This window comes from Thermobia domestica, chromosome 14 (genome assembly GCF_964235325.1).
Source record: "Thermobia domestica chromosome 14, izTheDome1.hap1.1, whole genome shotgun sequence".
Classification (NCBI taxonomy): domain Eukaryota; kingdom Metazoa; phylum Arthropoda; class Insecta; order Zygentoma; family Lepismatidae; genus Thermobia; species Thermobia domestica.
Genome location: NC_137467.1, coordinates 91,660,599 through 91,683,657, shown reverse-complemented (window position 1 = coordinate 91,683,657; position 23,059 = coordinate 91,660,599). Strand labels below are relative to the sequence as shown.

General features: G+C 35.4%; 1 protein-coding gene across 5 annotated transcripts in view; it reads left to right on the top strand.

Moving 5' to 3' along the window:
- The first annotated feature begins 3,197 nt into the window (after positions 1 to 3,197).
- Positions 3,198 to 23,059, top strand: part of LOC145670265 (uncharacterized) — a 325,665-nt gene continuing 305,803 nt past the window's right edge. For 3 of the 5 annotated variants that reach the window (XM_081738688.1, XM_081738689.1, XM_081738686.1), the window contains exon 1: positions 7,104 to 7,646. The gene's annotated coding sequence lies outside the window, so the exon portion shown is untranslated. Of the gene's footprint in view, positions 3,314 to 7,023; positions 7,647 to 23,059 lie in introns of those variants that run through there. The other 2 variants (XM_081738687.1, XR_014128248.1) reach the window with 2 other exon arrangements.

Here is a 23,059-nt window from a genome sequence, read left to right as displayed (position 1 = left end):
ACACACGGTGTTTGTCCACCACGAAGTTCCCTTGGCGCGAGCTGGGATCGAACCAGGGACCTCAAGCAACAGAGGTGAACGCTCTACCCTGAGTTATCGCGCCCCGTTTCGGATGCAGAATAATACCCGTTCAGGACGTAGTGGCTTGTAGAATTGGACCCTCCCCCAAATCTTGGGGGCCCTCAAAAATTTCTGGGTGCGCGCCTGATTTATAATTATACAAGTTCCTATTCAGTGGGTGCCGAAACAAACACATATAGAAGTTCAGCTGCGCATTGTTTTCGTATTACTTCCCTAAGTACATTGGAATCATGTCAGTAGAACATTTTTTCACTTTTGTATTGCGCAGTATTAAAATAATATGAGTATCATAAGACTCTATTTATTTCTTTTTTCAATATAAAGGAAGAAGAGAAGGAGTAAGGATCAAAGAATCTTGTTTTGATACGCGACCTTGCTCTTTACGCGGACGTGAGGGCTTTGAACTTTGGGCGAAGAAGAACAACATGATCAACAAACGGGCACTTACTGGTGCATGCTTGTTTCTTAAGTGGGACGCCGTGTGATACTATACTACGAAGTGTTTAGAAGTGAAGAAGAAAGAAAATAAAGAAACAAACGTCGTGCGCATTTAGGACACCAATAAGTTTTTCTGCTATGTACGACGAAGAAACCAATCTTTTAGAAATAGCTATGAATGACAGGCTGTAGGCAAGGCGAGGTGTTAAAGAGCAGTCAAAAGCCAAAAATGTCATTATCAAGAACATTATCATGATCATCCCTATCCATTGTTGCAACTGATGATAGCTACTTCACAATAGAATTGTTGCTTCTTCTTCCGTCGATGCACAACAAGGAAGCAATTTCTTTCTTTACAAAGAGCACGGCCAGGCGCATGCAGACAAGAGTCATAGTAAGAAACGTTGGAAGTGACGGTGGTTATTTGGCTGAAGAAGTTTTTTAAAAGACATGACAAGGGGAGAGGCTACTCGTTTAGCATCCTAAAAACCAGGTGAGCGTGACTGTTTGCGCTCCAAGTGGAACAATCCACCAAAACGACTTGCCTTTTGGATCATAGTTTCAAACTCCAGAACAACAACACCAAATAGGCTAAATGCAAATGAATGTTTACATTGAAGGTTATTTGACGAACTTCACGAAATCCCTTAAGGGAAAGGAAGGTCTGAACAAGATGACTTCTACAATGGGAAGAGGAAATGTTGATACAGCTTCATCACAAAGTGCTGACTGTATATATTTCGCTAAGATCAACAACAACCTCTGCTCTCCTGTACGATTCCTTCTAGCGGTCGTCACCATAGCAGTGGTAATGTCAATACTGAAATGTCGAATGGTAATCTCCGACAACCAAAGTTATGTATGAAGTACGTTTCCAATTTACTTACCATTATTTCTATATGTTGTTACAAGAAATAGATTTAAAGTACGAGTTGTTGTAGCCCACGAAGAGTTATAGCTGGACAGGCAGCTTTTAGTTGAAATGTATGATCGCCAACTATTAGTCATTACTTTTGGTTTTCTAGACTAGAGATTTCTATCTCTTAATTGAAGTACCGCCCCAATTACTGGATCAACACAGAAAATATATACCATATAAGCCATAGATTTAGAGGAACAATGTATGACGTCACAGTTGTTCAATACACAAATGAACGGTACGGAGAAAAAACAAGGAATGTCCATGTATGTGCTTTTTCGGGTGCTTTGTCCTATCTGTTGGTGACTATTGGCACTATTTGACTATCTATGCCATGCATGCGTAGATGTAGAAATGTTCATGTAAAAAGTGGCAAAAGATTTCATAATCCTATTCTTTGTACAGGATTTAAAATATTAAAACGCCGTTATCTCGAAAATGCAGTTTTGTGACATTCCCTGTTTTTTCCCCTTACCCTTCAAATATGAAATAACAACATTCGGTAAGTAGTAATAGTATCAGTATGTATAAATAGCTTCTATAAATATTTATAGCATTCTGTAAGTATTTTTATCTCAGTTTAACGTCCCATAATTATGTATCGAAAAAAATGAAAATGAAATCTTCAAGTTTTACGTCCCACGGCTATGCCGGCTAGCTAAAGGAGACAGTGATGGTGAGAAATGAATTAAATGGTGGAATGAAGAATGTGGGGGGAAACGGGAGAACCTTGAGAAAACCCACGCACACGGTGCTTGTCTACCACAAAGTTCACTTTGGCACGAGCTGGAATCGAACCAGGGATCCACGAACAGAGGTAAGTAATCTACCACTGACCCACTGTGCCACCTACCACGATCTTTTCAAAGATAATTACTGGAAAATTGCTCATAACTTGTAAGAAGTTTTGACTGCTACTCAACATTTATACCTTTTATGCTCAAGGAAATCAAGAGGAGTCTAGAAAACAAAGTTAACTGAAGTTGTTGCGTAAGTGAATGTTTGTTGTAATGTGTACGACATAACATTGTTCTTGCATTGAATTTTCTTCACGAACATTGAATCGAACAAAAAAATAAACTCTGCTAAAGACAGTAAAGATGACGTCACAACGTAGGCAACCAACATTTCTCTGCTACCTGGTTGCATAGAAACTAGAGGATTTAGGATTTAGATTTCTGGGCTTTCGGTATCTAAGGCCATTTAGCCCGTCACGATTTGAGAGATGACGTTCCTTGGCGAGCACACAATCCGGGGAAAGGGAAAGAAGAAATGATTGGAGAATGAAGGAGGCGGCCTGGGACCTATGAGTTAGGTACCACCCCGGCACTTGCCTGGTGTGAATGAGGAAAACCCAGGGAAACCTCATTCAGGATGGCTGGCCTGAAAAATCGTGGTACACTTTTTCGACCGAGTGACCCCACCGGGAATGGAACCCGGGACAGCTCGCACAGAAGGAAACCTTCCTTTTGCTTGCGGAGGAAACCTTCCCTTTGCTTTGGGGAAAGAAGTGAATGATCTCGGCTGCATTGTCAATTTGTCATTCAGTCTTCGACGATTGAAAATCATCGTAGGCTACTTAGAATGGCTAACAAGACAGTACACAGCGAAGTCCGTAAAAATAATTCAGTGTGGCAACCCTGTCCGCATCCAAGTATTGAATGACTCTGGCCAAAGCAACTTGTTCATCGTCTTTCGAAGGAGGTACGAGGAAAGACACATCGATAGCAACGTGAGTAAGGGCACACTAGAAAAAGAAATGCTCTACTACCGTCTCCCTTAGACTCGGTGCAGAATTGTGGGACGTTAAACTACAAAAAAAGAGAAAGAGTGATCGTGTGGAGCAACGGATAGACGTACTAACAGTACAATCCCGTAAGTAGTACTGCGTTAACCTTATAATAAGCCATAACAATATGACAAAGGAACTGTCTATTATGTGCTGCAGTCAATTTGACGTTTGACTTTGAGTGCTGCTATTTAAGTCCATCAAATTCCGTTATAGCGACGTTGCCAACGCTGTTGTATGGGAATCCGATTCGGCTGGCGTGTGGCACCTTCTTATAAGAATCTAATTAATATCTTGCAATATGCATCATCGAAGTGAAAATTAGTTACTTATGGTTTGTCAAAAACGCACCGAGAGCTCTTCGTTATAAAAGGTATTTATGGATAACAATAGGCAACATAAAATTTTGCCAAGTTTTAAGTTTTAATCAATTGTGTTCTTTTAACATTAATCTTCGTTTATCCAAATAAAATACGTATTTTCATTATCATCTATATACTGTGATGTCATCAAATCACTTAGCAATTGGTTTTGTGTTTAGTATAATAAGGGGATTAATATCACTATTATCACATCGTATATTATCATATTATCATATATTTGAAAATTATTATTATTATTGTTGCCCATGATATGATTCGAGACAGACGTTTGGCGACAGTACACGAGACGGGACAGAAATCTTCCAGTAGAAACCCATATACTTTTCGAGGTAAGTCAGTCAAACATCATCTTGTCGGCAAATGAAATTATTTCTTATCGGTACTATTATTATTATTATTATTATTATTATTATTATTATTATTATTATTAGTAGTAGTAGTAGTAGTAGTAGTAGTAGTAGTAGTAGTAGTAGTAGTAGTAGTATTACTGGTAGTAGTAGTAAAAGTAGTAGTAGTAGTAGTAGTAGTAGTAGTAGTAGTAGTAGTAGTAGTAGTAGTAGTAGTAGTAGTAGTAGTGTAGTAATAGTAACACAGTAGAGTGTCGATTTCAGGGAAAAATAAAAATGAAAATGTTATCCTCGGCAGCAAGGAAGTTAACTCTTTTGGACATGTTCAAGTAGACCTACACATCGTATAACTTTTTTGCTTCGTTTTGTTTTATACCACTGTCTATTTTGTATGATTTGTAAAATTACGTACGTGTGTATTATAGCAATTAGTACAACGGGTGGCCCTGCATAGTGTAGTCGTTAACACTCTCGTCTTTGGCGCAAATAGTCCCAGATTCGATTCCCGATGAGGATACTCGATCAAAAAAGTGTAAAAGCTTTTTTCACTGCAGCCATTCTGAATGAGGTTTTCCTGGATTTTCCTCATTCACACCAGGCAAATGCCGGGATGGTAACTAACATATAGGTCTCAGGTCGCTTCCTTCCTTTCCCAATCCTTTCTTCTTTCCCTTTCCTTCGATAGTGTAATCGCCGAGACACATCATCTCTTACACGTGACGGGCTAACATGGCCATTTATGCCGAAAGCTCAGAAATCTAAATCCTAATCTCCTAACTACAACTACAGTATAGCGTACAATATCCTCTATCTCTCTCTTTTTTTTCTTTTTTTTTCTTTTGGCCCTTTCTCCGATTATCCGAATTTTCTGTTATCTGAGTCGGGCTCGATTGCAATTAGTCCGGATGATCGACACTTTACTGTATTATTATTTATTAGCCAATAAAAATAGATATTTCTTATGTCTATTGAAACGTAGCACTAACACTTATGTGTGAATGCCCAAAATATCAGGGACCCTACTTCATACCAGTCAGCCTCGGTACAACGGGAAAATGGCTTTCCTGACAAGAAGTCGAATACATGTTTCAGGTGCGAATAGCGTCTATACATTGGCAGCATTCCATATGCATTGATCAGATGATCTGGAAAATTAAAGCATTATGTCTCAATTTCAACATGTCTACTTTGAAAGCTGGAAAGGAAACAAAATATGTTTAAATTGCTTTTCAAAAATAGTATTAGAGAATTATTTGTTCGTAATTACGGGTCTACTGGATTCAGAGGTGGAGAGAAAAGTTTAACAAGCAGTTCTGGCGAACTGGCTAAATGACAGCACTGTCTATATATTTTAAAGCAGGAAAGTATATTTCGAAAAATGGTAAAGGTTTAATTTGCGGTACAAATGGTTCCTGGTTCGCCCCGGGTTTTATGACTTTGTGGAGGACAACATCATGATTGTAGGTTTTCTGGGAATTATTTTATTTTCTTCGCCTTTTCTTATTTCATCATTCGGCTCTTTTAGTCTACGGAACACAAAGCCCCTTTAGCAAAATCGTAGTCCGTTAATCTGAATATTACGTTATTTAATTTTTCCTTGAAATCTGACCATTTGCTTGACATGTAAATCAGAAATATTGGGGTAGACGTCGAGCTCTCAAATATTAGGAAAAGCATCAGTAGTTTAGGTAGGGATTTGGTATATTTGGTAGAAATGAATTCGCCAAATAGGCTTCAGTTCGCAAAATATTATATATAAAGATGTATATGCTCAGAACTAATTTGGTGCTTTACTGAATTCATAGTTTTTTTTAAAGGGAAAAACACGTATCCCTCAGTTTAATTTAATTTCTGCAACGGTCTTTTTTCTTTTATTGACGTTGTTCAGAAGCACATGGATTAATCGGCATCTCTCAAAGCACTTGAAATAAACATTTTCTAGTTTCTTTTGTTAATCGTTATCTTAATAATTAATCTTCGACATTCGCAAGTTTTCCAATTGAAAAAAAAAAATGGTGTCATTGATACTTTAGTGGGAAAAAGTCAATGGAGAACGAAAAACAAATTGACATTTTAAGCGAAATAAGAAATATATTATTGAAATTCATGGAGTGAAGCTCCATTAGTATTATCATACGTAATGCTCCTAATTTTATTCAGGCGGCTAGTCCTAAGAAGCCGGTGCCTATACAAGATCGAATATCATGTCAAGACCGCCTTAACATGTATTCAACTTCTTCTGAATAATAATAATAATAATAATAATAATAATAATAATAATAATAATAATAATAATAATAATAATGTTCAATGAATAAATTAATTACAAAGATTGGACCCATAAGTAAACAAAACTCTTTAGTTTTTATATGATATATTAATAAAAACTAACTGCATTCAAGTAGAGCGTGTTTCATTTCTTTAAGTATTAGGGATCCCTGTTAGAACAAACCACACTTTTCATTGAGAACTGCATTAACTAGCATTGTCCATGAAACCAGTGGCGGATCTAGTCCTGTTCCGGGGGGGGGGGGTTGGCTCCTCCAGTTTTTTTAAGTGACAAATAATCGAAGCTACTATTTATATAATTTTGAAAGTTTATAATAAACTTATGATATATCTTTCATAGTCTGGGTTCTGGTTGCCCCCCCTCCCCGAGTTTTTACCTTCTTCTAAATCCACCTCTGCATGAAACCTGGTAAGCTTGAATTCTGTATTTGTAGTAGAATAATAGTAAGAAGTAGAAGATGATAATGATGATGATGAAAGAAAAAACACCATGTAGCTGCTATAGTTACATTGTATCAAAAACAGTAATAATGTGTCTTAGGCACTAATTTCACCTTCTGTAGGTAATCTTTATGTTTTGTTCCTTAGGAGAAAAAAAGAAAATATATCAGGTTTAAAAACACAAAATAAAGTTAGCAACACTGTATATTATTTTCAATTGCAGACTTGATGTCGGCATGGACACTCTCTTGTCCACCACTACCTTTCTCATTTCATTTCATCCGTTTCTTTTCTTTTAGAGATGTTATTGTCTCCAGTGCGACATAACGAAAAACTTTTTTAAAAAAAAGCACGGCGAAAACACCAACCAACCCAATGACGTATCAAGTGTGACGTCACTCCGGCTGAGGTGTATCAAGAGCGGGATTCACGCAGGTTGTGAAAGAGGTGAGGGGGATCCTCGTTGTGCCTCTCTCTTGCGAGCGAGTCGAGAACCAATGGAGCGCAGGATGTTCGTGAGTTCGGACGGCGAGAGCGCTGTTCTGTGCAAGTAGACGATAAAACGTTGCGAGACGTGTGCGCACGGTGGGGCATTCCCTTATTATTCACGTGTTGTTAGGTGTCATAGACACAACAAAAGAAGAGAAATACATGTTTAAGTGACTAAAGTTAATATTAAGTGTGTGTTTATATACTTAGTGTAAGTTGATTTTCTTTTTTCTCCATCACCAATGTGATAACTGTGAAACTTCCACGGAAACTTTTACAAAAGTTTAGTAAACAAACAAGACCGTGCATCTAATTATCACTAATAGTTATCCTTAGATCCAGTTCTTAGTTGTGGTGATAGTAACAAAAGTAATAGTAATATTGTTTTATTGTGAAGTTACTCTCAGCTGAGTCTGATTTCAAGATACTGACTTGATAATTTGATATTGACTAGTAGTCAACGTACTGGGGTAAGTACTACAGATTCAGATATACTAATTATATTAGTACATTATGTATTGTATGTTTATAAGACAAAATTAATGACATTATATGTTATTATTCATGTATCAGTTCCGATTTTGCATTGATTGAATCTCATGATATTAATTAAATCAATGTGTCTTGTCCCTTCCAATTATATTTTATTAAATTAATTCTGAAAAGTATAGTGACACCTAAATTGGCTACCCTCGTTTCCACAAAAGTTTGCCGAAGTTTAAAATTGTAAATTTACGAACTAATAATATAGATGATTTCACAGATATGTGGCCAAAACTAGCCGGGTTAAGAAGGTGGTTAACATAGTACGTTTTAGTGTAATAGAGTTGTCCCCATTAAGCTCTCTTAGATTGAGCTATGACAGTAAGACCAATGTAATTTTGGGAAAGGGTTGAGTTGAGTGCATTCCACATCCTTGATTGGTTATTTTTTGAATGCATATTTATCTAAATACACAACTGAAAGTTTCAGATGGGGTTGATCTTCCATAGTCACCATAGCTAAAGCCCTGGTCTATAGCCAGTATGAGTTTGAAGTTTAAGGGGTTAAGGTCAGGGGTGCCTATCAGTCCCCAAGTGCTTGGGCGCAACCCTCCAAATTTATCATTTCCCTAAAGTTACTATTTCACCCCCAAATTTGCCATTCGTGTCTCCAAATTAGAGATGCGCACAAGACAAGATTTGTGGCTGTCTCTTCTCGAAAATGTGCTGTAAATGTGATGTATCGACTCGAAAAATGTATATTTCTCTATTGGAAGAGCCGTGTCTCGACTCGAATCCTGTCTTGTGCGCATCCCTACTCCAAATAAATTTTAATGCACCAAATTTATTATTCTCCAGTTTAATTGAACCATTTTCAATGAACAATTATGTTCCCTCTGATCAAAAAATCTTTTGGAAGTAACCTGCACTATAAAACCAGACACTATAGGCACCCCAAATTCATGGTATTGCTTATTGACACACCATATCTTTTGACTCTTTACTCAGCATAGCTTACAAGGCACAAGGAAAATTAGAGTAGCTGAGTCCTCGTAGATCCCTTCCTGCGAACCTTGTGGAAAGTAGTGATGCTACTAGAATTGATATCACTCATTCCCCAACACACGCACATCTCTCTGTTATTTATGAGAAACTACGCAATCCTAAGTAATGGTGGTTTTTCAACTTCTTCTGAGAAAAACACCTAATCAGTAGCCAGAATTCTGAGATGATCTGTTTTAGTGAAAATCAATTAAATTATTTGCAATCCAGCAGTTAAGCTCCATTAAGATACTGAAGGAATGAATAGCACCTATATCATAGAAATAATCATTGAGGTGAGCAAGTGACTGCCTGTGTAAATGTAATGAAGATGGATTACATAGTTCTTGTATATGAAGTGTCTTAAATCCTATTTCTCAATCTCTCTCTCTCTCTCTCTCTCTCTCTCTCTCTCTCTCTTTCTCAGCTCTGTAATTTCCAGTTTTCGATATACTTTTTTGATACATGCTCCGAAGATGATAACCAAGACAGTCTTATTAACCCAATCGAAATAATCTGACGTCAACAAATAAAGCAAATGCACACACCATATCTTAACACAGGCAAACATAAATCGTAAGCAGTTTATCGGAATAATTTTACGTAATCTTTCTGCAGTGGATTGTAGTCCCCAGAACTACGAGGAAAGAAACTTACCACCCTACTCCTACTCTATGGCTCAGTAGCATCACGTAAGCTACAGTTAGAGTATTTTATATTTTTCTTTTCTTAATTTAACGTCCCACGATTTTGCACCGAGACTAAGGGAGACGGGATGATGAGATAGATGATATGGTGGAATGAGGAGAGTGGGGTAAAATGGGAGAACCCCGAGAAAATCCAAGCACACAGTGTTTGTCCACCACATAGTTCACATGACGCGGGCTGGGATTCAACCAGAGACCCTGTGCACCAGAGGTGAACGGTCTACTACTGAACCACCGTTGACACACGGTTACAGTTCACCGAACACCCAGTAAAAGTTTACCAACAAATAATTCCTTAGGAAATACTTTTTATTTAGTTCTAGTCATCGTACCAACGAGTATACATGAACTAAGTTTTACCAGTATTTTACCACTGGAACAATGTTACATGGTTCAAGCTAATCAACAAGTATTACCTGATATCAATAATAGTTCTTAAAGGAAGTCGCATGGTTAAATTTACATTAGCTAAGGGCAGAAAGCTACATACTATTTCAGAATAGTGCATTAGGTAGTCTTTCTTCTCTTAACTTATAGTGATAACATTTCAACTTTTTCCGTTGGACTTTTTTCAAAAGCCGCCAGTATATGAAATATTATATCTATTAGAAAAGAGTGTAAACAATTTATGAAAAGTAATATCTAGTATTATCCGATATGGTGCTTATCCATCGCAACCCTCAAGCGACCTCTGATCAGAATACTACTTTTAACAAGAGATCTGAGTTCTAATATTTTTCAAAATTACAGAAAAAAATTCGGAAATATGACAGTCTGCAATATTTGTTGATAATATAATTATCAATTATTTATTATTTTAAAAGAAAATCTTAATGTAATTCGTGTTCCCGTCTGTGATCCATGATTACTTACATGACAAGTATCATAATGATCAAATAATTATTCAAAACTAATTGCGGGTTTTTTCTTTACGTAGTAACAGACAAAGACTAAAGTAAAATAATTTAAACTTGTATTGCCCTCTGACTTCCGGCTCGGGAAACTCATTGAATTTAAGTAGTAAAGATCAGTGGTGGTTTTAGCGGGTAGGCCGGTAGGCACGAATCTACCCAAAAATTTTGAAAAATATATAAACGCTAAAAGACACAATAAAGAGTAAACATATTTTCCACTATTTATATTAATGGTAGATGATTATTTAACAAATAGCATCAATCACTACTGTAAAAGTAATTTCCTGTTGTCATTAACCAGTCACATGTGTATATGTATCCATAAGTGAGGGAGAGGGCTTACCCAAAATTAAAATCCTAAAGCCGCCTCTGGTAAAGATCGAGAACATATACTAGCTCCAAACCAGGGTTCATAACTAACTCTATGTCCCATGGAGCCCAGAGGTTCAGTGGCGCGTTCACAAAAGCTTGATTTCTGTCCTTAGCCAATTGGATCCGCTTTTCACTTTGTATTCCTATTTCTGCGAGATTCATCTTAATATTGTCCTCCCATCTGCACCTAGGTCTTCCAGTGGTCGTTTTCCGATTGGTCTTCCAGTTAAGACTTCGAAAGCGTTCCTCCTTTCTTCCATTCTTACTACAGGACTTTCCCACCTGAGCCTCCTAGATTTCATGACCCTAACAATAATTTGTATATGGTTTAAGGTGGATCACCACCCGGAAGTCAGTACGTATTTTAGCTCATTCCCTTAACTGCTGCGCAATGAAACATTATATATTATAAATATTGTACTACAAAATAGAGTTATATTTCAGCTACAACTTATGACACTGATTCATTTGTTGTGTCTTCTGATATCGAAAAAGATAACAAATAAAAGAAAATATTTGATTCGTTTTACAATGAGCACACAAGATGGCACTTCCTATTGGATCTTATTAGAAGTGCTTAGTTTTATGAAATATTTATTTGTATGTGGGAAGTATTTTAAAGTAACTATGTTATTACGAAATAGATATATTCTTTGACCGTTTTTCGTGTTATGTTTCACATTTCATTTAAATATTATTTTACATTTAAGGAAATGGCTTTTGAGAAGAAACTTGTGCAGAACGCCATAATGCCATGTTGCCAAATTTTATATTTACTGTGGTATTCACAATAAAAAAAAATCCTGGATTCTAACGTTGCAGTTCGAGAAGCGGAAATTAGCTGTGAATTGCGGTAAGGGTCGAAAACTAATTTCTCCAGTAAATATCCAAGGAGAATTCCATAATTACTTCCTTTAATATCATCATCAGTAAACACTCGACACTATCTGGCAACGCCGCACTATTCAAGCAGCGTTTAGCATAGCACGGAGAACACCTAGTGATCCACCTTAAGTTATGTAGTTCGTTGTTATGAAGTTTCCGCCATTCCCCATTCCCGTTCCTCTTGGGTCCGAATATTCGTCTCAGGATCTTGTTCTCAAATACTCTTCTTCCCTCATAACTGTTTATGTTCTTCCCTCAGAGTAAGCGACCATGTTTCACAACCATACAGTACAACAGGCATGATTATCGTTTTATGTATTTTAAGCTTCAATTTCCTCGACAGAATTCACGACGACAAAAGATTTTGAACTGAATAATAACACGAATTCCCAATCAAGGTTCACACTAATCTTGAAAGCCAGGGAAATGCTTTAAAATATACCGAAAGTCAGGGAAATTGCTATATTTCGGAGAAGAGCTAGGTTTATATTTACGATGTTCTATTAGCTGCTCACAGAAGATATGAAGAAGACCTCAAAGAATTAAGACAGATTTAAAAAGAAGAAAAGAGAAAATTATGTGTAGAAATAAAGAAGCATGAGGAACGCCGAAAAGTGTCAAATCTTCAAGCTTTGAAACCAAAATAACAAATTAAATCAATAATTCTAATACTGAAAACAAAAAATTTCTTGCTTATAATCAGAATGATAGATCAAACTAAATGTTCACTTATTTTTGTTTATGAGTATATTCAGAACTCAGAGTATATTATGAGTATATTAATGATGCCGTTTATGTATAATTGTTTGGTCCTAGTGTTTTATTGTATTCCAAAGATAACAAGTTTGATTCATAATAAATAGGCCTATTTACGGTAAAAAAAAAGTAAGCTCATGCTACTACTACTACCTACTACTACCTACATGCTACTGCTAATACCTACTTAAGAAATAACATGTAGACCATTGTATGGCTATGAGGCTGTTAGAGGCCAATTAAAATTGATCTTTTCTAAACGTAATCATAAATGATAGTGTTCTCCGGTCATGGAAAATTCACATACTCAGTTGTCTAAATTCAGGGAAATCAGTACCAGAATTTCAGTGTGAACCCTGCAAAGTCTCCCCATAATGGACTTTACCAAATACAATACCTAGCTAAATACATACAAATACGCTAAATCGTTACCCATTTTATTAAAATTTGTAAACAAAGTTGTGAAGTTCCCCAAACGTTTCCCTGAATAAGGGTTGTCAAAGTTTGAAGTTTAAAAATCAGTGGAATTTTGACCAAATTATTTTCATGGGCGTAGTTTAATTTTTGCTACCACTAACTTTTCCAGAAAATCTCTCTTAGTAGACATAATCGTGGGACGTAAAACTGAATTTTTTTTGCTCGATTTTCTATCTATTTTTCCATAGAAGTTTCAACCAACACTCGATAAGTTTCACGTTTATTAATTCACTGGTTGAATTGAAATCCGTTTCAGCACCGAGGCTATACGATACGTGGATCTACAATTTAAGTTGAAATCGAAAGTACCACAATGTGTTCAAAGTTCAAGGCTCTTCTACCGAAAATCGAATCCTAGACCCTTAAACATTTCACGCTTATTACTACAACATTTTATTAAGTCTCTTCTCTGTTCGTTAGAGACGAATCTTGAAATTTAAATTTCACACGCTTCTGTACTAAGTAGAGTTCTGAAATTTTGTATGGATTCGAAAACCCGATGACAATACAATATTTTCACATATGTTTAGCTTTGATTGGTCGTTTTACTGTAAAATTAATAAAATTAATTATTTAAAATAATTATCGGGGACTCTTACAGAAATTTGTTTGGTTGCAGACAGCTAGGTGTTCTGCCAACTTCATGTCAACACGTTTGAGCATTTTTATTTTCGTAATAAGTGAAAAGAGACTCATGACTTCCGAAATGCATTTAAACAGTATTGCAACATATTAAATAAAGATTTAAAAAGTAAAACAGAATCCTCTATCATTGAATAGAATACTTCTCTTGACAACAATGCTTTTATAATCTATATTATTATAAAATTGAAAATAACTATGTTTGGAACTCTCAATCTCTTGAACAAATCGACCGATCTCGATCAAATTTTCAACATAGATGAGATTCGTGCCTGGGACGCTTTTCATTTCACTTTGACGGAAGAATGTAGAAGAGGGAGAGGAAGGGAGGGATATATATATATTATATATATATATATATATATATATATATATATATATATATATTATATATATATATATATATATATAAATGAAAGTGACTATATTTGTGACTTAATAACTCTCCAACCGCCCGACCGTTCTCAATCAAATTTTCAACATTGATGAGGTTTGGGACTAGTAATTTTTTTATAATTTCACTCTGACAATAGAACTTCACTCTCACAGGGAGGGGAGGTATATATGAAAATAAATAAATCTTAATAAATCTTGAACCATCCGACCGATATCCATCAAATATTCAACATAGATCAGGTTCGGGCCTGGGATGGTTTTTATCATATCACTTCGTCGGTGCAACCTAGGGCAGGTGGAGGGAGGATATACATTTAAATATGATCGGAAATGACCAATATTAGTGCCGAGTCCATGGTTTTCTAGGTCACTGAGATGAACAGTGAATTTGGATTTGTAATCCCATTACATCCAAATTCAGCCCCGCAACTTGAGGGAGAGATATGTACTGTGCCAAATGTTGCAGGTGGCTAAATGAAAGAAGAGGCAAACTTTACGAAATTTACTGTATGTGTAATATTCTCTTATAAATACTAAACAAATAAAGCTTGGGATTGCAAACTCGATTCCCTTGTAGTAGAATTGGTGATTTCAACAAGATCAGGTATGCAGATCATACGGTTATTATAGGTAGAACCGAAGAAGAATTATAGGAGGTGATTGACAAAACAGTTGGCAATGGGAAATTATGGGAAACTATATGGAATGGAAATCAATAACGAAAAGTCGAAAGTCATGCGAATATCCCGTGGAAACGCCCTCTTATGGGTCAGAGCAGAACAAAGAGAACTTGAAGAAGTCGATAACTTCAAGTATCTGGGAAGTATTTTGACGAAATACACTTACTGCACCAAGAATTTCCATAGACAAAAAAAAATCAACAAGAAAAGATCACTGTTAACTAGCAGATTTAATATTGGACCTAGGAAGAAGTTGGTCAAGTGTTATATATGGAGCATTGAACTGTATAGTTCAGAGACTTGGACCTTACGTAAATTAGAGAAGAAATATTTACAGATCTTCGAAATGTGGTGTTGGAGAAAAATGGAGAAAGTAAAATGGACTGAGAGAGCAATAAACGAAGATGTTTTAAAACGGATAGGAGAGAAGAGGACACTTCTAGCCAGCATCCTTCGTAGGAAGGCCAATTGGATTGGATACATCTTGCGAAGAAATTGTCTTCTTCATACTGACTCTTCTTCATAGAAAGAAAGATGGAAGGAAAGCGAGAAATAGGAAGAAGAACACAACTGATCGATGATTTGAAAAATAGAAAATATTGGGAGTTAAAATAGGAAGCTGAGGATCGTGAAGCGTGGAAGAAACATTTCCAGGTCCAATTTTAATTAAAAAAAAAAAAAACTTATTTGTCCCACGACCTGCCGAAAGGCAGAATACTTAATAATAATAATAATAATAATAACTTTATTTTCAGTGCCGTGAACAGCTCATTGGCAAAAATACAGCACTATGTTAAGACTATTATACAATCATTTAAAATATAATAATAATAATAATAATAATAATAATAATAATAATAATAATAATAATAATAATAATAATAATAATAATAATAATAGAAAATTATCTAAACTTTACCAGAATAACCAATGATAACGGAAAAGCGTCAAAATGGTTACAACTACTTTATAATACAAGATCTCTCTCTAATTTGTGAACCAAACACTTGTACCACGCCATTGCAAAACCATTTGCAAAACTCCTGTTTCCGGTCTGAGCATTATTTCTTAGAAACAGCATTACAATAGAACCAATGTAGATAGGAAATTGGTGTCGTTAAAAGGCAATTATAGTTCTACAGAGAGCTACAGGAAAAAAGTTGACATTGGCAATTGACCAAAAAGAACTTATCGATGTTATTCAAACTCGTTCTTGATTGTGTTCACTTCCTCCACAGCAATGAACATAACCCATGTATCCAAACGACGATGTATTAAAAATTCATAGCAAAGCCGGTTTTATGTCGAGAAAACCATATGGCACTCTCGATTTGAAATTCAGATTTGCCGCACCCCTTCTTCGCAAAGGAAAGAACTACACAAGTCACTCCTCCACAATCTTTTAAAAAATGAAGAATTCCTCAGCGTTTTAAATGAACATACATGAATGCATTTGTGATTATATTGAACTGTACCTTGCTAAATGGGATCTTTCATCTAATGGTAAAAGCGCTTTAAGCACGATTTTTTTCTCTTAATTTTGAGGTGAACTGCGTCAGATGTTTTGAGAACCGTAACAACAAAATGATCTGCTCCAATTCATTACATACATTTCAACATAATCGTTATTCTCTGATTGTGCGAAAGAATTTTTGTCAAGGCCAAAATATTGCGTGTCAAAACCGGAAGTTTCTCTCTTGTCCCCCTCACGCTCTTCGTACTCGCTCGCCTACTTTACCAAATATGTAACTAGAAATCAAGTTTAAAGCCCAGGCTGGTCAAAATATTAAGTATGTTGTTTATTATTACTATATGAATTGCACGGAGAACTGGATACTGGTTTGTTTAGGTAATTTATCCAAGACTTACAGTAGTGTATGTCTAATGTTCTTTTGCAGACAACTCTAGTTACGTGTGTATTCTCCATTATTAAGAAGGTTCGGTATTCCACCTGTTGGTGACAGTTGACTGTTAGCTCCTTAGTTTTAATTGGTTAGGTCAGTTGGTGTGTTATCATGGTTTACACAGCTGTCGTTAGGATGTAGACAATAGCCAGGTATTTCCACGCCCTTTACGTGTATCAGGATGGACAATCAAAAATATGTTGGAAGCAGTTATGTAATGCTAGAATTTTTAGTTGGTATACGTTCGACCGTTTTCAACAATATAGCATACACTCATCCCACATAACCCCCTCTTTCGTAAATATGCTGGACTATAAAAATTTATGTTGACATATGCCGTATACTACCATAAATGTCCCGGTGGCTCAGTGTTAGTGTTCACCTCTGGTGTGTGGGTCCCTGGTTCGATTCCCGCTCATGCCAAGTGAACTGGATGGCATGTGATGGATCAACATCGTGCGCATGGGTTTTCTCGGGTTCTTCCGTCTCCTCCCACTTTCTTCATTCCACCATTTCATTCATTTCTTATTATCACCGTCTCCTTTAGCCTAGACGGCATAACTATGAGACGTGAAACAGAAATATTTCATTTTCCCATATACGCCTCATTATACCCCTAGTTGAAAGGTAAATATGAGCAATAGTTGAGCGTTGGTTTCTGAGGTACCGGTACCCACGCAAAATGATGAGTAATCATCGCCTTTGGTAGAGCATAACCAAGTTTTGGTAATTCTGTTCTCTAAGGGGGGAAAGGTGAAGTGCTGGGGAAATATAAGTAAAACATCCTATTTAAATTACAAAGTAAACATGGAGGGAAAAAAAGATGCCGATACTCAGTATGAATATATTGTTACAGCAAATTCCATACTTTTAACATATCGTCCAACATCCCTGATTTTTAATTTCATTTACGATCAACATTAGATTCTGAATCATTGTAATAAATTATGTTCCGATATGTAATTTTAAACATTCCCTCTAATTTTACTCTTTAGAGAGAGAATTTTTTTAGTTTTCAAAGATGTTTCTCTCCTCGAATCACAAATCCTACATTTGTGACAAATGTCAAGTTTGTGACAAATGTCTATTGGGAGTACAATATAGGTTTTGAATCAAGTGATGTAATTATGTATAATTTTACCCCTGCCCCTAATTTACTCTTTCGAGGGCGAAATTTCCAGTTCATGGATTTTTTCCCTTTATTTGTACAAAATTTCAACTTTCCATGTCTACATGAAGTACCCTACAGGTTTTGAATCATTGTCATAAGTGAAGTAACGATACGTAATTTTAAATGTCCCTTGTTTCCCTTTTAGAAAAGGATCTTTTTTAAATTTTGAAACTTTTTCGTCTCCTTGTGCTACAAACCCTCCATTTGTGACAAATTTTCATGTCAATAGAAAGTTTTCTATAAGTTTCGAATCAGGTAACGTAACTGTAATGTAATTTTCTTCGTCCTCATTAATATTACTCTTTGGATGAAGAAATGTCCACTTTTTGGATGTTTTCCTTTATTTGTGTCATCGATCCTGTGTTTGTGCCAAATTTCAAGTTTTCGTGATTACTGATTCGTCCTTAGGCATGTTCGGTGTATCACTAAGTTCGTGTATCAAACATTTGCCTCTTATATTCAGCTTTATGACGTTTTGGAGATTATCATTAAAATGTGAAAAAAAAAAACACTTAAATTTCGGATGAGCCATTAGGTTGCTCGAATGAATTAAAATCATAAATTTACCCTTCTCATGCAAAGAAGAAAATGGTGTTTATCACCATATTGCTACTTTGTCCAAGGAAGATTTTGTGGAAATTTCAGTGTGGAGAATCCTATAAACATCTGCATCCAATCCGAATATTCATCATTCCATCAGGTTAGGAAAATTGGTGAAATAATATTAAATTCCTCGTGAGAAACGTACTGTGCCACTTGGCTATTAAGAACGTAAATCTTGGATTTTCTAAATGTCATCCTCCATTATAACTTTATATTTATAGGTGAAACAAGACAAGTAGGTTCTTGGATTCAAGTGAAAACCAACAGCCCAAACAGTCTTAATGCACTTTCGTATTTAAAACTTAAGTTAATTGCCCTGGAATACAACATACTCGCCTTTCAGCTTGTTTCGTTGAACATTTTAATTTAGGTTTCAGCAGTTGTTAATTAAATATATTTAGTTCTAGAGGAACAGAGAGTTTTTGTTATACTTCTAGGTCCCATGAAGATTAATTGTCTCGGCTTAGCAAGAGTACGAAACACCGATCATTAAAGTACATTGACCTGAGTCATAACTATTCTTAAGTTATTTATTTTGTAAAATTTTACCAATAATATTAGCTGTGATAGAAGATACTTGATTTGGCAAGCTATAAGATACATTTCAAGTTAATAATCTACTTTATATATATAATTTCCTTAATGACTTCATTGTTATTTGTTGCCACTGTATCTCGTTTCCCCTACATGCACTGTACTGTCCCAGTTAGTTTTGTAAATATTAACCTATATTTAAATATATAATAGCTGTAAATATGTTTTCCTTATATTAAAAAATAATATTTGTTGCTTATTTCAAATATTGTACATTCTTAAATGAAGAAATGTCTAAATATACATGAAGCTAGTTGTGATAATGTGTATTACATAAAGTGAAATAAATCATTATTTCAGTAAATTTGCACGAGACAACAGCTGCTGGAGCAATTACATGGATAATGGTTCTCCTCTATCGACAACTGCAAGCTAGCCCTAACATTTGTAGTTCACCTTCATTCCCTGCAGCAAATGGGTCTTTTGTTCAGAATCCAAACTGGTACACATTGTTTTCCCCAGTTATGTCCATTCTGTATGCATGGCATTTCTATTGCAACACGTGTGGCAGTCGTAAAGTTTTAGGAACGATTTTGGCTGTATCGGAAATCGAAGACAAATTGTGTGAGACTAAGCACACAGATCAGATATATAGGTACATCTATGCACCTAACAATACTTCTGTATACGCTAACACATAATTGAGTGGAAGTCGAATATTATTGAATATATATATATATATATATATATATATATATATATATATATATATATATATATATATATATATTTATTGTGTGTTATGTGTGTAGGGAGAGAGAGAGAGAGAGAAAAAAAAACTTATGTGTTATTTCGGTATGATATTTTACAAGTGTTTCATTGCTATCAATAGTTCATTTGAAAGAAAGATTTTACGCTAAACACCAGCTTTTCCTCTTTTCAAGCTTATTCTTGCGATACTTTTGGTAGGTTACTTTTTGTTAGATTCAAATCTCTCAGTCTTTATTTCTTGCACTTGCACATTAACTAGCTCTGAGATCTTGTGCAGATGCGTAAACCTGATGATAATATAACATTTTAACATAAATTACATTGTGTTATATAAAAAGGAAGAAGAAGAGGAAGAGAACTGGTTGAGACATTGGCTAAGAAGGAACTGTAACGTGAAGGACGTTTTAGAGGTTATCATGGCAGAAAAGAGAGGGAGGGAGCGATGGAGATTACAATTGATGGACGATATCAAAACAGAAAAATCGTACCTGAAGACGGAATGGTTAACAGAAGACCGTGGAGCATGGAAGCTTCTTAGTTGCAGCAAGTGACCTGCCAATAATGGCAGAATGCCTATGATGATGGTGATGGTGATTACTTTTGTTCTAGCTTATCAGTTTACTGTAAAATTAATAAAATTAGTTATTTAAAAATAATTCCCAAGCGCCTGTTGCCTATACAACCCAAATCATAACAGGATTTGGCTGGTTGTAGACCACTACGCGTTATATTGGCTTGCTATCTACAAGTTTATTTTTCTTTTCGTAATTTAAAGGAAAAAAGCTATTGCCTTCCATAGTGCAAATAACCATAAAAACTTTTAATAAAAATGTTCTTATGAAATGAAGTGAGAAGGAAGGGAGGTAATAAAGTGTTATTGCCTTATTAACAGAAGTTTAGAAAAATGGCAAAATAATTATTTTGGTGGGATAAATTAAAGGCATTGGACTAAGACTAAAAGTATTGGACACTCTTCCTAAGATTGAGGGGTAAATGTTTTATGGTTTATTACAAGAGTGGTTTGCTCGCTCACAATTCTTTAATTCTTAATCCCATTCATCATTTTACTCCACCAAATTAATTATTGTGTTCTTTTAGCAAACTTTATAAAAGCTTTGTCTTTAAAACTTTCTTTATGTGTTTGATGTGTGAGTTAAATTAAAAGTTTTGGTTTCGTAAATTAAAGAAATTGTAGTAAGACTAAAGTGTTGGGCACTCTTCCTAAGATTGGTGGCTAAATGTTTTATGAAAGCAGTGTAAGAATCTCTATATAACTCAGTTCAGTTGTGTGAAGTGCAAGTGTCATAACGTGAAGTCTTTTACAATCGCGAGAAAACATAATATCCAAAGGTGAAAGAATTGTCAAAATTGATTGAGTAGTTTCGGGCATTACATCGTGTTTATTCTATAAAAACAGGTAGGCCTAACTTCTGAAACAATGAAACAAGTCGGTAAGGCTTTTTTCGTATTAACTACTTGAATTTCAAATTTTGTTCACTAATGCGCCGTTCAATAATGACATATGTCCATATATTCGTACTTTCATTTAACTACTTTAAATAAAATTTTCCAGTTTTGTGGAGAGACCATGCTCTCAGCCAATCACATATCACCATTTATATATTTTGCTTCAAAGTGAAAATCTAAACAATTAGAGTTTCTGACCTATGGAAAAAATGTTAAGTTCTATGACTCCCGGTTCAAAATGAAATTAATATTAAATGATATGATATACCAAAATCAAGGGCCCTTGAAAGCAACAGCAATTATCTGGAAAATAGGCCTAATTACTACTAAATTTCTATCAAATAATATGTTCCTTTCTCCGAAGATTAGGCAGAACAGGAATTCCATGATAAGATCAGAAAGATAAGATAAAAGTTTTCTGATCTGTGAGTTTTATCAAGGTTCTTTCGTCTTCCCCCCCCCCCCCACACATTCTCATGCCCAATTCTTTCATAATCATTCAGTCGCATTTATTGTCTCTCTTTTAATTCTTCTAATCTACATAATATAACCGTGGGACAGAAAACTATAGATTTAACTTCTGTCTAATAAGCTTTTCATACTTGGTACCACATGTATTGGCTCACTGTCTGGCTGAATTCTCCTTCTACACTTCTTGCAGAGGTGTAAGTTCTTCGGTGTGTGTGTGCGCGCGCGCGCGTGAATTCTGTGATCTCTTCTTTGATTCAATTCCGATAACTAAATTCGTGATAAAATAGAAAATGCTCGCAAAAGAAGCGAGTGAAATAAATGAAATTGAACATGAAGCAAGGAAAACCCGTACCTGTATTAGGAAGGTATCAAAAGGATTTTATTTCTCAAAAAATTTTAGCACAACTCTGAAGAAGCTTTGATCTTCTTTCACAAGAAATATAATATTGTAATATTAGTAATGAGAAAAGGATTTAGTAGCAACACTACAATTTCTAGTGTGACTTTAATTATGCATCACTATGAATAGTTTGGTTTTGAGAATTAGATTTGGTATTACTGTACTAGCAAAACGGATCGACAGATGCAGGAGTGACACTTTTTTTTTACAATGTTATTAGCGTTTAATACAAAAAAACTGTCCAAAGGTGAGATATTTAGCGATATACAGGTCTCATTGAGCTAACCAAATTATTTGGATAAGCATAAATTCTTACGTGTACTTTTCGAGGAAGCCGAGAACTTACTAATTGTTAGCTTGCGCGTCTTCAGTGCGGGTAACTTGGGTTTGATTCTTAGTGGTAGCTCATTGGTTCGGATCCTATGATTATTTGTAGCTCAATGTTTTATATAGCCTCGCTGCTGAATAAATACCAAACCCGAACTCGATCAAACAATCATCCAGAAAAATATTTTTTTCCTAAATCTAAAAATTGATACTGTACGATAACCACATCTATTAAGAGTCTTCATCCCGGCGAAATTAAAATACCGCTAATTTTACAGTAATTATGTGATATCTTCAAATAGATAAAATATAATTGAAATATGGAACAAGAGCGCCCTAGACAATATTATTTTGCGTGAGGTACCGTTATCACAAGTCACCTAGTAGCTTTCCGTTTTCAGCTGTTTAGAAACGCGAAAATAAATGCCGATTTTCAAAATGACTCGAAATCGAAAGCAGATAAGTGAGTCGTGATAACGGTTTCTAATGTAAAATAATATTATCTAGGGCGCTCTTGTTCCACATTTCGATTATCTTTTATCTATTTGAAGATATCACATAATTTCTGTAAAATTAGAGGTATTTTAATTTCGCCGGGATCAAGACTCTTAAGACCAAACTGATCCTGAAATCAGTGGCGGATCTAGAAGATAAAAACTGGGGGGATAGCCAGAACCCAGACTATGATAATTATATTATGAGTTTACTAAACTTTCAAAAATATATTAATAATAGCTTAAATTATTTTTGTCACTCAAAAACTGGAGGGGCCAAGCTCTTCCGGCCCCGGACTAGATCCGCTTCTGCGTGAAATATACCCCCATCAATCTTTTTTATTGGCGCTAATAATATAGCAGTATGCACTATAGCTAAATGAAATATA